The following is a 14213-nucleotide window of genomic DNA, read 5'->3' on the forward strand; positions in this document are numbered from 1 at the left end:
ATTTTGACTCCCGAACAAAATAAAGTGTTGAGGGACTTAAAGTGACTTATTACCAGTACAAAGGAACTGTGATTTATGTGGATTCCGTCAGCGGTACGAGACGCAAGAGATTTAAACTTGCACCGAGATCAAGGTGATTTACTTGTATGCTGCTATGATGAAAATTAAAATCATGATTCGATAAACCTGCAGACGGCTTTGGCACTGGTTATTGAAACTCAAGTAGCAATACCGCTACATTGTTAAAACGGTTACTACAGCCACATTGTGTCCACCCCTGGTAGGTGAGTGGACGCCGGCACGGTAGCTCAGCGTGTAAGGTCAGATATCTGGCTGGCCTCTGCAATAAAAATAACAGAGTGACAAGATCAACAACGAACTTCAAAGGATGTCATGTGACGTCCGCTACGACGAAATACAACGAACCATAACGAAAAAACAAGTTGTCAGCGCGACGCAATGTCATACCTAACGAGCCGGGTTCGATTCCCAGTGGGTTCGGAAATCTTCTCCGCGCAGGGACTGGGTGTTGTGTTGTCCTTATCAGCATCATTTCAGCCCCATCGACACGCAAGTCGCCAAAGTGACGTCAACTAGAAAGACTTGCACCAGGCGGAGGCCGTAACCTCACGGCATTTCCATTAACGCCTCATTGTTATTTTCACTTCTGTTGAAGGTGAAGGAGCGGAGCAATTGCCCTCCGGTCTCGATAAGGTGTTCACGTTTAGCGCTTTATGCTTCGCTTTGATAAGATAGTTGTTGATGTTAAGCTTTTTCTTTGATTTTGGTTGTTAGGCTTTGCCTTCGGTACTCCCATACAAAAACGATTTTGGGTTTTCAATTTTTTATTGTACGTAACCTTAGTAAAATCTTTATCTGGCAATCTGCGCTGGAGACTTAGCTACTACAGATGTTGGCAGGAACACAATTACTATGGAGGGGTCTCCCAGATCGCCTTTTTATTTTATGTCAATAAAACCATTGTTTTGGTGAATATATATTTTTATGACTTCCAGTTACTCGTTACACTTTTTGGAAACAGGCTTTATGGAAATTTGCATTTTTTAAACAATGTAGAATTTAAAACGCTTTGAAAACTAAAACATAAAAAAATTATTTTAAGTATTACTAAAATAACAGCACGTAGTTTCCTCTCTAGTCACTCAAAGATTATCATTAGGGAGATAATATTACAGATTCGGAACTTAACTGTACTGAAAAACATTTCATCTATGACAAATTGTGTTTGGAATCAGCTTTGAGTTTACTATTCATCGTTTCAGCCTTACAGCGATTATTCCACCCTATAATTCTATCAAGCGAGAAATTTCGCCAAATTTTTATTTTAAAAATCAAGAAGACAGCCTATGTATTCTCCTGAGGCCCTAACAGCACCCTGTTGAACGGACAGCTTGTTTCCCACTTCAAACAAGGACAACAAAAGATTGGTATTATTCGTTTTTCAAAAAATTATTTCTGTATTTGAGGCTCGTAATCTCCAAAACAGCAAGTTTACGACGAGGGTTTTTGGAATCTGTTGCAGTCCAGGCAGCTGCGATGCAACGTTGAGTTGCTTTGTTCTTACGTTACTTAGCGGCTTCTGTTTTCTCCATCGAAAACATCTTTCTGTTCTTACCAAAGACGTACGTTTCTCCATCATCATCTGTCACATCTTGGTCACTTTCAGTCTTCTTTTCCGAATTAGTATCGTAATCACTAATTTCTCGAAATCAGGTCCATTATCACTGTCACCAAAGTTTCATCTGAGAAATCACTAAGGTGTCTCGCATAGAAAACGTTGCATGGAAGGTCTACCATTCCTCACCACGGAGAAATGGTAACGTTCAACAAAAAAACGACACGCAAGCACTATGGTACGTCTGTGAGACCTCTCAAGGACTAAAAATAAGGAACAAATTGCAACAACAATGCCAGATTTCTGGCACACATCCAATAGGACGATACTCAGAAGAGTCGACTTCAACTCACAAGGATGTGTGAAATATCAGATTGTGACAGATAATGAAATGTAACAAACACATATAGTTTTTGTTGAGATATATATACACTCCACTGTAGTCTCACATTTGCCACATAATGACTGCTCATACCCTGAACAACAGTAGCATAATTTCCTTTGCATGAGGTAAGTATTTTACACTTATCTCACCTTTGTTGTCCGCTGTGGCGTGTCTGCACGAGCCTGGCCCGGCTCTCAAATGGCTCTGAGCACTATGGGACTTAACTTCTGAGGTCATCAGTCCCCTAGACTTAGAACTACTTAAACCTAAATAACCTAAGGACATCACACACATCCATGCCCGAGGCAGGATTCGTACCTGCGACCGTAGCAGTCGCGCGATTCCGGACTGAAGCGCCTAGAACCGCTCGGCCACCGTGGCCGGCGGTCCGGCTCTCTATTTCTTGCTGATACATACTGTGCACGAAGCTCTTCGCACAAATCAAAATTATACTTCCATCTGCTAAGTTGCTCACCAGTCACTTCCTTATACACTCCTGGAAATTGAAATAAGAACACCGTGAATTCATTGTCCCAGGAAGGGTAAACTTTATTGACACATTCCTGGGGTCAGATACATCACATGATCACACTGACAGAACCACAGGCACATAGACACAGGCAACAGAGCATGCACAATGTCGGCACTAGTACAGTGTATATCCACCTTTCGCAGCAATGCGGGCTGCTATTCTCCCATGGAGACGATCGTAGAGATGCTGGATGTAGTCCTGTGGAACGGCTTGCCATGCCATTTCCACCTGGCGCCTCAGTTGGACCAGCGTTCGTGCTGGACGTGCAGACCGCGTGAGACGACGCTTCATCCAGTCCCAAACATGCTCAATGGGGGACAGATCCGGAGATCTTGCTGGCCAGGGTAGTTGACTTACACCTTCTAGAGCACGTTGGGTGACACGGGATACATGCGGACGTGCATTGTCCTGTTGGAACAGCAAGTTCCCTTGCCGGTCTAGGAATGGTAGAACGATGGCTTCGATGACGGTTTGGATGTACCGTGCACTATTCAGTGTCCCCTCGACGATCACCAGTGGTGTACGGCCAGTGTAGGAGATCGCTCCCCACACCATGATGCCAGGTGTTGGCCCTGTGTGCCTCGGTCGTATGCAGTCCTGATTGTGGCGCTCACCTGCACGGCGCCAAACACGCATACGACCATCATTGGCACCAAGGCAGAAGCGACTCTCATCGCTGAAGACGACACGTCTCCATTCGTCCCTCCATTCACGCCTGTCGCGACACCACTGGAGGCGGGCTGCACGATGTTGGAGCGTGAGCGGAAGACGGCCTAACGGTGTGCGGGACCGTAGCCCAGCTTCATGGAGACGGTTGCGAATGGTCCTCGCCGATACCCCAGGAGCAACAGTGTCCCTAATTTGCTGGGAAGTGGCGGTGCGGTCCCCTACGGCACTGCGTAGGATCCTACGGTCTTGGCGTGCATCCGTGCGTCGCTGCGGTCCGGTCCCAGGTCGACGGGCACGTGCACCTTCCGCCGACCACTGGCGACAACATCGATGTACTGTGGAGACCTCACGCCCCACGTGTTGAGCAATTCGGCGGTACGTCCACCCGGCCTCCCGCATGCCCACTATACGCCCTCGCTCAAAGTCCGTCAACTGCACATACGGTTCACGTCCACGCTGTCGCGGCATGCTACCAGTGTTAAAGACTGCGATGGAGCTCCGTATGCCACGGCAAACTGGCTGACACTGACGGCGGCGGTGCACAAATGCTGCGCAGCTAGCGCCATTCGACGGCCAACACCGCGGTTCCTGGTGTGTCCGCTGTGCCGTGCGTGTGATCATTGCTTGTACAGCCCTCTCGCAGTGTCCGGAGCAAGTATGGTGGGTCTGACACACCGGTGTCAATGTGTTCTTTTTTCCATTTCCAGGAGTGTACAATTCCTAGGAATTTATGGCAGCCAAATGAAGAACGTTATAAAACACGTGAACTGGCCAACGTCTTGTACCGACTTTTATGGAGTACATCCTTGCCATTTGATCCAACACGTCGACCGTAAATTTTGTTTCATTGTAAAATCGAACTATTTCAGGAGTCTTTCTCTGACTTTCGGACATAGATACATGAGAGTGAAGTGAACTCACTAACAAAACATTCTTATTTATTTTCCTTTGATAAACTATTAGGATTGTCACATCATCATTTTTATACACAATAGTCGAGTGGAATGATCGTTTGTACTGTCTTTGCAGTAGGAGGCACCTTCTTGGTCATGTGGTCGAGAAGGATCAGCGCCAGTGTATGGCAATCCATTCCGTATGTGTTATTATGGAGACAAAAGCATACAATTCTTCAATATCTACTGTCCAGAAATCGTCTTGTAGTCGACGACGAGCCTCAGCTTCAGTGCAGCGCTAATGTAGCGCATCATGGAAGCACTGAAAACTAGCCACCAAACATTAAGAAATTTCCCGCTTTGAATTTTCCTTTTAGAATATGAGATTGGTCCTAGGCTGTCCCGCAAAATGTTATGACTTTGCAGGCGAATTGAAAAAAATGACTGTATTTTTATAATGTATAAGGTACTGATATTAGATGAGTACATCAGTTCTTATATTGTATGATATCCTATTTCGTTACACAACAGCACACTAAGTTATTATGACTACTATTTACTATAAAAGCTTTTAATTGTATTAGCCTTTATTGTAATTTTACAAACCAAAACTGTACACGAAGGGAAAAAATATTTCTGACCTGCATTACAACCCACTGGTATAATTTCCCACACAGCGCCCACTATCAGATTTTGACTGACTTCGCGGGGAAGCTACTTTGTCCGGGTTGTTAATTTTACAGAGCTAGAACTTGAAACATCAGAAAACATACTGGATGGAGAAGCTTAATTTTTCCATAAACTTGGCGGAAAAGTATCTTGGACCGTGTTTATATCAACTCTTTCGTTGCACGAATCACTTTCTTCATCTGCAGACTCCGGTCCTATGACACTTTCTTCATTGTCCCGCTCGCTGTCAGAAAATTCAAATTCTTACCTTTCCTCAGTTCTTGTAGTATTTCAGCGTCTGTTGGACGCTTCCTGTATTCATAACTCGTGATTGCGGGGACGAGTATTACGTTCAGTCATAACACACAATAACTGAAAACCTTGCTTCAACTAACCAACAACCAGCGCTGGATTGAATGACATTGTTGTTGCATATTTTAACAAAAAAGGGACAACAGTTGGTGTGTTTTCATATGCATGATTGCAAAGACATAGCCTAAAAACACAGAGAAATGTTGTGAGAGCGGCGAAATTGGCCCTGCCCTCCTTCTAGGTAGTAAGCTTCATATTTTATAACCTCAAAAAAAAGTAGGAAACTCAAAAAAATGTTGGTAAATGTCTCATGTAACTGATGAAAAAGCACAAAATATCAAGCCAGTCCAGTTTACGATTTTCACAGAAAACAAATGAAAGGGTCGAAAAGGGCCCCTCGGTTCTTCTAGTATTAAGACCTAACCAGCAGAATTTTAGACTCGGTTGTGAAAATCAGATTGTGATTGCATACGACCAGCACATAGATATGCTCTCGGCTGTAAAACCGTGTTTTGAGCATCATCATGAAATTTCTAATGCACTGTTTAAGTCCCCCAGGGGACTTCCGCTAGAACGTGGGTGGCGACCCGAGCTGAGTCTGACATTGCTTCCACTTACTTGTGTCAGACTCCTTCTTTCTCCTTCCCTGTAGGCCTCCCTTGGCCAACTCTTACTTTTTCGACTCCAACGGTATTAGGTTTCGAGGCCCGAGGGCGTCTTTCCAATTTTCTTATTCCTACTTATAACCCAACTCCTGAGGGGAGCCCACACCTTAAGAAAAGCCAGTAGTAAGTAAGCCTCGGAACATTACTGACAAAAATAGACGTCAATGGCAAAGAAACGGTATACGATTTGGAATGTGGAATGTAAGGAGTCTGTACAAGACAGGAGCTGCAATCAGTGTGGTCAAGGAAATTCAGAGGTACAACTAGACCTAGTTCCACTGCAAGAAATCCGGTGGGACGATGCTGGGAGCATGATGTTGAAAACTGTACAATTCTGTATAGAGCCTGTGAACGAGGTCATCTGTTAGGCACTGGTTACTGCGTCAGTAGGACGTTGGCCACTAATGTTTCAGAATTCTTTTCAGTCAACCCAAGAATATCTGTTCTAACACTGGACGTAAAGCATATTAAGGCGACTTTTGTGAACTGTCATGCTCCCACGGAGGAGGGCGAGTGTGAAGTGAAAGACGAGTTCTATGCTCAACTAGAGGCAGTGATGGACGCTATATCAAATGGACACCTGAGGCTCCTCCTTGGTGATATGAATGCCAAGGTTGGGAAAGAACAAATATTCCAAGACACAACAGGAAGGCACAGTCTACACAACCTAAGCAATGACAATGGGGTTAGGTTCATCAGCTTCGCTACATCATTAGGGTTGTTCATCTCCAGCACAAACTTCCAGCGGAATAACATACATAAAGGAACCTGGGTGTCACCAGATGGGAGAACTGTAAATCAAATAGACCAAGTTGCCATTGATCTCAGAGCCAAGAGATGGGTGTTAGACGTTAAGACAGCGCGAGGTACCGAAGGTGGGAGTCATCATTTCCTGATCAGAGGCCATTTAAACATACAGTGTAAAGGAAGAACGGGGCCTAAGTTAAAAAGAGTGGAAAGGTACCATGTGGAGAAACTGAAAGATGAGGCAACGAAGACCGGATACCAGTTGCAACTAAGTAACCGCTTTGAAGCACTCAGTGAAATGGACGCGAATCAGGACCTTGAACTAATGTGGGGAAACATCCAGAGCTCAGTTAGGGATACAGCAAAGGAAACACTCATGGGAAACCCAGTGGGCAAGAAGATCTGGTTTGGAAAGGAATGTGCAGATGCCCTGGAAAGGAGAAAGGAAGCCAGGAACAAGTGGCTGAAGGTGACAAATCTGGCACAGGCCGAAGCACAATTTGAGGAGGTCCGAAAGACTACACAAGCAATTCTGAGAAGAGCAAAGAGGAAATACATAAGGAATATCATCATTGAAGCAGAAACAGACTTCATAGGACAAAAGACAGGAAATGTTTCAGAAGGTGAAGTACCTCTACAAAGGTCACCAGGCCAAGCAGAAATTTGTCAAAGATTCATGTGATAAGATCCTGACGAACTATAGGGACATAGCTGAGAGATGGAAAGAGTAATTTCGACAGCTGCTAAATTGTGATGAACCCGAACTGCAGTTTGTTTTCCAGTAGCCAGTTACAGCCGATGCAGACTATCCCCCACCTACCCTGGATGAGATAAAAACCAGAATCAGACACCTTAAACAGAATAAGAGTTCAGGTGAAGATGGAATACAGGCTGAAATGATCCTGGCAGGAGGAGAGAAACTTGCAGAAAAAATACACCGACTGATACGGGCAATATGGACTAAAGAAGAACTACCAGGAGAATGGAAAACAGCTCTGATCTGTCCAATACGTAAGAAGGGCGACGAAATGAAATGTGACAACTATCGAGGAACCGCCCTACTTAACGTCTGCTATAAGATCCTGTCCAATTGCCTCATACATAGAATTCAGCCAGTGGCAGAATCGGTGATTGGGGAGTACCAGGGAGGTTTCCGGCCAGGACGGTCAACAGTAGATCACATCTTTAGCCTCCGGCAGCTCACTGAGAAACTGGGTGAATATGGTAAAGATTTGCATATTTTATTCGTTGATTTTAAGAAGGCCTATGATTGCATACATCGCAAGAGCCTGCTCAACTGTTTAAGGGAGTTTGGCATAGCAGAGAAACTCATCAATCTGATAAAGATCTGTCTGAACGAAACACGTGCAATGGTGAAGATGGGAAATCGCGTAACTGAGGAGTTTGAAATTGTGACAGGACTCAGGCAAGGAGATGGGTTGTCCCCTATCCTGTTCAACTTTGTCCTCGAGAAGATCGTACGCGAGACCTTCCAAGAGAACGAAGGGACTGAAATCGAAGGAAAGAGAGTGGCATACTTAGCTTATGCAGACGACATCTGTTTACTCTCTAGGTCGGAAGAGGAGTTGAAGCAAATGACCAAAGCACTAAAGGAGGCTGCCAGCAAATTTGGGCTAAACATAAACGAAGCCAAGGCAGAGTACCTCGTTATGACGCGTGGTCATTGTCAGACTGCTGATCATCTACAATCACTGCACGTTGGGGACCATTCCTACAAGAGAGTGCAAGAATTCAAATACCTAGGGGCACTTTTCACTGAGAACTCGTCATGTGAAGCAGAGATCAACGCCACAATACAAGCAGGAAACCGATCTTACCACAGCCTAGCACAACTGCTTCGGTCCAGATATCTTTCCAGTCAGTTCACGATTCGACTGTGCAAAACCCTGATCCAGCCTGTTGTTCTATATGGCTGTGAGACATGGAGTATCCCGAAACAGGACTTCCATAAGCTCCTTGTTTTTGAGAGAATAGTGCTTCGGAAGATCTTCGGTCCGGTTCTGGATGCAGATACAGGGGAATGGAGGATCAGATACAACCAAGAGCTTGAGGAACTGTACCAGCAGCCCAACATAGCAGGAACTGTCAAAGACAAACGAATGCAGTGGGCCAGCCATGAGGCCCGGATGGAGGATCACAGAGGGCTTTGGAAGCTCCTGGATTTCACACCTACAGGAAAGAGACCGCCAGGGAGACCCAAGAAGCGTTGGAGGGATGGACTCTATGAAGATTTAAACCAAGTGTCAATAGATGTGAACAGATGGCGGATAGCAGAAATGGACAGAATACAGTGGAGGAGGAAACTTGTAGGTGCGTGCGGTCCACTGGGCTTGATCACGTAGTAATAGTAGTAGTATTGTTTAAGCTTTATCCTATGCAGAGAAGGTTAACTGAAGAAGCAGCTGAATTTGTGAACAGCACGGCTGAGCTGCGCGCTAATCAGAAACTTGTTGCTAATCACGTCAGGACAGTATTTGGGTTGAAAGCGACTTCGTGTAATGTTGTCAATTTTGCTGCTAAAAAACTGAAAGTGTCGCCATTAAGCGATGTAGAGCAAATTGGAAGGCGTTAACAATCACGACACGCTTGCGTTCATTTTGTCAGTGATTTTGCGACAAGCTTGGTTGACTCATTTTCTTTCAGACGATTAAAATGCGCAAGTGGTACTGGCAGGATCCTGAACTTGTGGGAGTAGACAGAACGTATAGGCTAAATCATTATCGATAGAATCGTTAAAGGAACAGATCCAACAGCTTTCGCCGAAAGTGCTTACTTAACACTCACAATACAACGATCTTTGAAAATGCTTTGTTTAAATTACTGAGTGACATGCTGATACACTCCAAATTTAAGGAACAGTTTAAATCGAATTTATGTGACTGTTGTGAAATGTGAGCATACATTTTTGGAAAGAAATTGCAAAGCTTCTTGCTAAATGATATGAATCCTATAGAAACTCAGAACAAACACATTAAAAGTAAGAAACAGATATTCATATATGCTGGAATGTATGAAGGTCTTGTGCTTTTTCTTTTTTCTTTTTTTTTTTGCAATGTTCATAAATTTAAAGCTGACTATCGTAAACAGTAAAACTCCATTAGATGTTAATCCTGAGCCTTTCCTAAACGAGGCGAAAAAACAGCTATTTGACTACAGCACAGAAAAAGTTTTACAACAATATGGACTTTCTCTGGCAAGTGAATCAAAATTGAAGATAAACCTTGAGGAAAAGGCTCAAATAGTGCATTCCACTAGTATAAACCACACCGTGACCGATGAACCATATTGTACCTGCACTTGCGATTTTATCTGTCACCTTGATCTGCCATGAAAGTACATATCAGATGTGGGGAAAGGCTGCTTTCAGGGTGTTTTGTTAGTGCAGCCTGTCTACATTCAGGGCAAGTATATGTTCAGGGGCAAATCTATTGTTCTCTTTTGATTGACAAGCCCTTAACCTATTGTTCTGCTAAGAGTATTATGACCCGCTGTGGATAATCTGTCCATCTGAGAAACCTCCCATACCCATACCCCTCCTCCCCAACCTCTCAGGAAACCTCCAACCCTACACCTTCCCGCTAACTCATGCAGGTACACATTCAGGCCTGAGTTATTCAAGGAGCCCCTCTCACTCTATCAAATTGAGTGACTACTTAATTAAATTGACCACTAGTTAATCCCTCCCTCTCTAGTAAACCCCTAGCTCCCCTGCCCTCTCGCCTCTACCTGGAGAGGAGGGATCTCATGACAGGAAATTCAATTACGTAGCAGCGGGTATATTGTTTACTTATAAAAAATTCATTTCACAGAGGTGGGATCTCTCTTGCTCAGCATTCCAATTGTGCAAAGAATACCATCCAGAAACACCAATCACACATAATTACACTGTTATAAATCATTCAATTGCAAAGCACGCACCATCTGCTGGACCACACCCTGTACCACCTAGAGCCACCCACATAGGCTGCCCTGAGTCGGGGTGCCATGGCAGCTGCATGAACCAATGTGTCTGTTAGTGGCCACACTATGTGCCTATGTCCAAGAGATGTCCACTCAGGCCCCACAACTGACAGACTGGATGACAAGCTAATCCCTGAACAAAAGCATCAAGTGGCAGTAACCCACTGATGCTTGATATCCGACAAATTCCTGTCTAAACATGTGCTCTCTGTCTCCCTTTCCCCTCCTGTAGGATGCCACTGCTGGGCTTGCATGCAGCTTCAGTCGTGGTCAGACCAATCTGCAAACAAAACAGCATTTACCCGGTAGACCACTGTGGAATACCGACACTCATGAGAACTGCTTCCAAGGCAAATGCCTGACTGAGAATGAATTCTGTCATGGCTCTAAGCTACTGTCTGTGATGGAGAGGAAGGATTTCATGACAGGAAATTCATTTATTTAGCATAGGACATACTGTTTATCTATAAAATTCAATTCGCAAGTGCTGGATCTCATGTTCATTTGGTCGGAAAAGCTCACATCCAGCAACTGCTTATCCCAATTCCTATTCCTGTCTCTGTCTCTCTCAAGAGGCCACTCTCTTCTTGACTGTGAACAAATGTCTCCAAACATGAAGATGGGGATGATCATTTTTCCTCAGAATACTATATTCCTATTGGCTAATGCTGGAGACAAAGGTAGAGCTGATGCAAATTCGATAACAAAAAATAGAGTGAAATAATCCATGTGCACTACACTATGAAATTAATTGTTTAACAATTTACAAGAGTCAAATAGCTAACTTAAAAGATTCACTTCCAACTTATGATGACCCTTCTTCATAACTAAACATGTTTCCAACATTTGAGTATTACTTGCAAACATTCTGCAAATCAAGTAATGAAATTTCCGTCACAAATAGGATGTAGTACTACATACAGGGTATACATAAAGTCTGGGAACATTTTCAATTATTTATTGAAGAACTAAACATTTGACAGATCTAATACATATAGAATTTTGAAGAGAAAACCTGAAAGTTTTTTTTTTTTTTTAATTCGATATGTGAACCATGAGTGACCTGGCGGTTGTCAATATGGTGATTGAATTACTGCCATACCCATCCCAGCACGGCATTGTCAACTGTGGCAGTCGCTTCCCGTATTCCCTCCTGGAGCTCAGCTACATCACGTGGTAGAGGCGGTACATACACCAGATCTTTAATGTGTCCCCACAGAAATAAATCACATGGAGTGAGATCTGGTGATCGGGGAGGCCATTTCATGAAACAACTGTCCCTTTCTGTAGCGGCAGCTCCATGTTTAGGTACCCACGAACTTCATGATGAAAATGGGGTGGAGCCCCATCCTGCTGAAAGATGAATGGAGAGTCCAATTACATTTGAGGCATCAGCAATTGCTGCAACATGCCCAAGGAGGAATATCCAGTGGCAGTGCTCTCAGCAAAGAAGAATGCCCCTTACAGTTTTCGATGTGACAAGGCACAAAAAACTTTTACCTTTGGGGAATCACACTCAAATTCAATTCATTTGTGTGGATGCTTTGTACTCCAAATTCGACAATTATGCCTGTTCACTTTCCCATCAATGTGAAACGTAGCGTCATCACTAAAAATTAAGCGATCAACAATGCCATCCCCACCCTCATTCAATTGTTGCAACTGCGAACAAAATTCAAAACGCTTGTCTTTGTCATCGTCATTGAGCTCCTGCACTAGCTCCAATTTGAATGGTTTCATAGACAGCTTCTGTCACAGGACTTTCCAGACTGTTATTGGAGTCATTTCAAGTACACGGGATGCACGACACACCGATTTTTTTGGACTCCTTATCAATATCTCTCATATGCGCTCCACATTCACTTCACTCACACTGGGACATCCACTTCTCTTTGCCGGGCACAGGCAACCCGTTGTAATGAATTTGTTGTGCCAGTGATAAATGCCTTTCCTTTTTGGTGGCTTCTTACTGTACTTGGTTCTAAACATCCGTTGATCAGCTGTAGCACACTTGTTTTTGTTGAACTCCAACACACAGAAAGCTCGCTCTGCACCTGAACTCGCCATGTTTGCGACCAGTGCTGACTATCGGTAAATTACCAAACTACGCTGTGGCGGTATACATGAAAAAAAAACTTTCCGGGTTTCTTTTCAAAATGACATATGTATGATACCTGTACAATATTTGGTCCTTGTGCAATAAATAATTGAAAGTGTTCCCAGACTTTACGTATGTACACCCTGTACATCCAATGTCTTGTATGCATCAACGTTTGAGAGCATAAACACTATCCTCCACCACAACGTTTCCACTAAGCATATCTGGTGGAAAAAAGGATCCTGACTATCACATAAACTCGCGATCATGAAGCATGCCATCCGTCGACTGCAGGATTGCCCCGTCCATGCCAACTGGGAGAGATGGCATGGACCCACACCCATGCTGACCATGCCAACCCATACCAAAAGTATGCCTGCGTGCAGTATGAATATTGGAAGCAGCAAATTGATCAATCAGGAGTTTGATGTCACGATTGGGTTTTCAAAAGTACTATAGACTTCCTAAATTGGTTCTCTCCGCTACATTCGGAAGGAGGGAGCATGGTTCTACTGCATGATAGTATAGAGACAACAGCAAATAGCACTACAACATAGAGTCCACTGCAATGTATTGAGAAGCACTAAACACGACACACGTAAACCATGATCCAGTCCATAGCAATAAGTTGTCACAGCTAGATGTCAGAGATCGCCATCAGTTGGGAATTTGATGTCGCAATTGGGTTTTTTAAGCACTACAGAATCCCTAATTGGTTCTCTCCACCACATTCGGAAGAAGGAAGGCTCTGCTGCGTGATAGGATAGAGACAACAGCAAATACTGTAACCTCCCCCTCACTTATCGACCTTAATGACAGTGAAAAATTGAACCGCGTGTGCCTAATGGAAATTTGGGAAAAGCAATCATCACCGAAGTTTATCTGTCGGTAAAGAGGGAGGAAAGGGTTACATCTAAATGAAAGGAAAAATGCAAATGAAACGGGTGGAAATTAATTTTGAAAAGGGGTAAAGTTAATAAAGAAAGTAAATGTGCGGCCATTACGTTAACAATTAACTAGTGGTAATTAGATATTTGAGATTTGGGGGAAATTACGGTCGCCAGTCCTAAGGACAATTACTATAGTAACTGAAAAAGAAAGGTTATTACACATATAATTAGCACTAGAAGCGTGGCAACTGAAGATTGACGCGTGTAGTGTGAAAACTGAAACTTTGGCAGAAGTAATAAATTTCGCTACACTCTGACTTAATTTAGCAAAAGAATTAATGAAACCGGAAAATCGAAAGTTAATTTAGTGACTGAAGTTAATAGTGAGCTTTCTTTCTGAAGCACATCGAAATTCAGTAAAATACGGTTAGTCTTGGATTACCTCAACAATCATTTCAAAAGCTACTCGAATCTACGCAATTTAGAAATAAGAGATTTAACTTTGAACTTGAATTAAATGATTCTGAACAATTAACAATAGTAAAATTTAGTACGTACCAAGCTGAGCTGCAGTCACAGGTAAGCCAAAATACGGTAACAAAACTCACACTCTTAATTTGTGCTTGTGTAATCTAAATACTGTAGCCAGCTATGAATACCTTAGCTGAACTTTGAAATTAAAGCAGTGAAATCGAATGATGCTGGCGTTTGAATTTCAACGACACTCGTGTTCATT

The 14213-nt window shown here is 43.5% G+C and overlaps 1 protein-coding gene across 2 annotated transcripts in view; it reads right to left on the reverse strand.

Moving 5' to 3' along the window:
* The window catches only part of LOC124605492, a 398477-nt gene that overhangs the window by 220722 nt on the left and 163542 nt on the right, over positions 1 to 14213 (reverse strand). The gene's annotated exons all lie outside the window — the stretch shown is intronic.

The sequence above is a fragment of the Schistocerca americana genome, chromosome 3, assembly GCF_021461395.2.
Source record: "Schistocerca americana isolate TAMUIC-IGC-003095 chromosome 3, iqSchAmer2.1, whole genome shotgun sequence".
Lineage (NCBI taxonomy): Eukaryota > Metazoa > Arthropoda > Insecta > Orthoptera > Acrididae > Schistocerca > Schistocerca americana.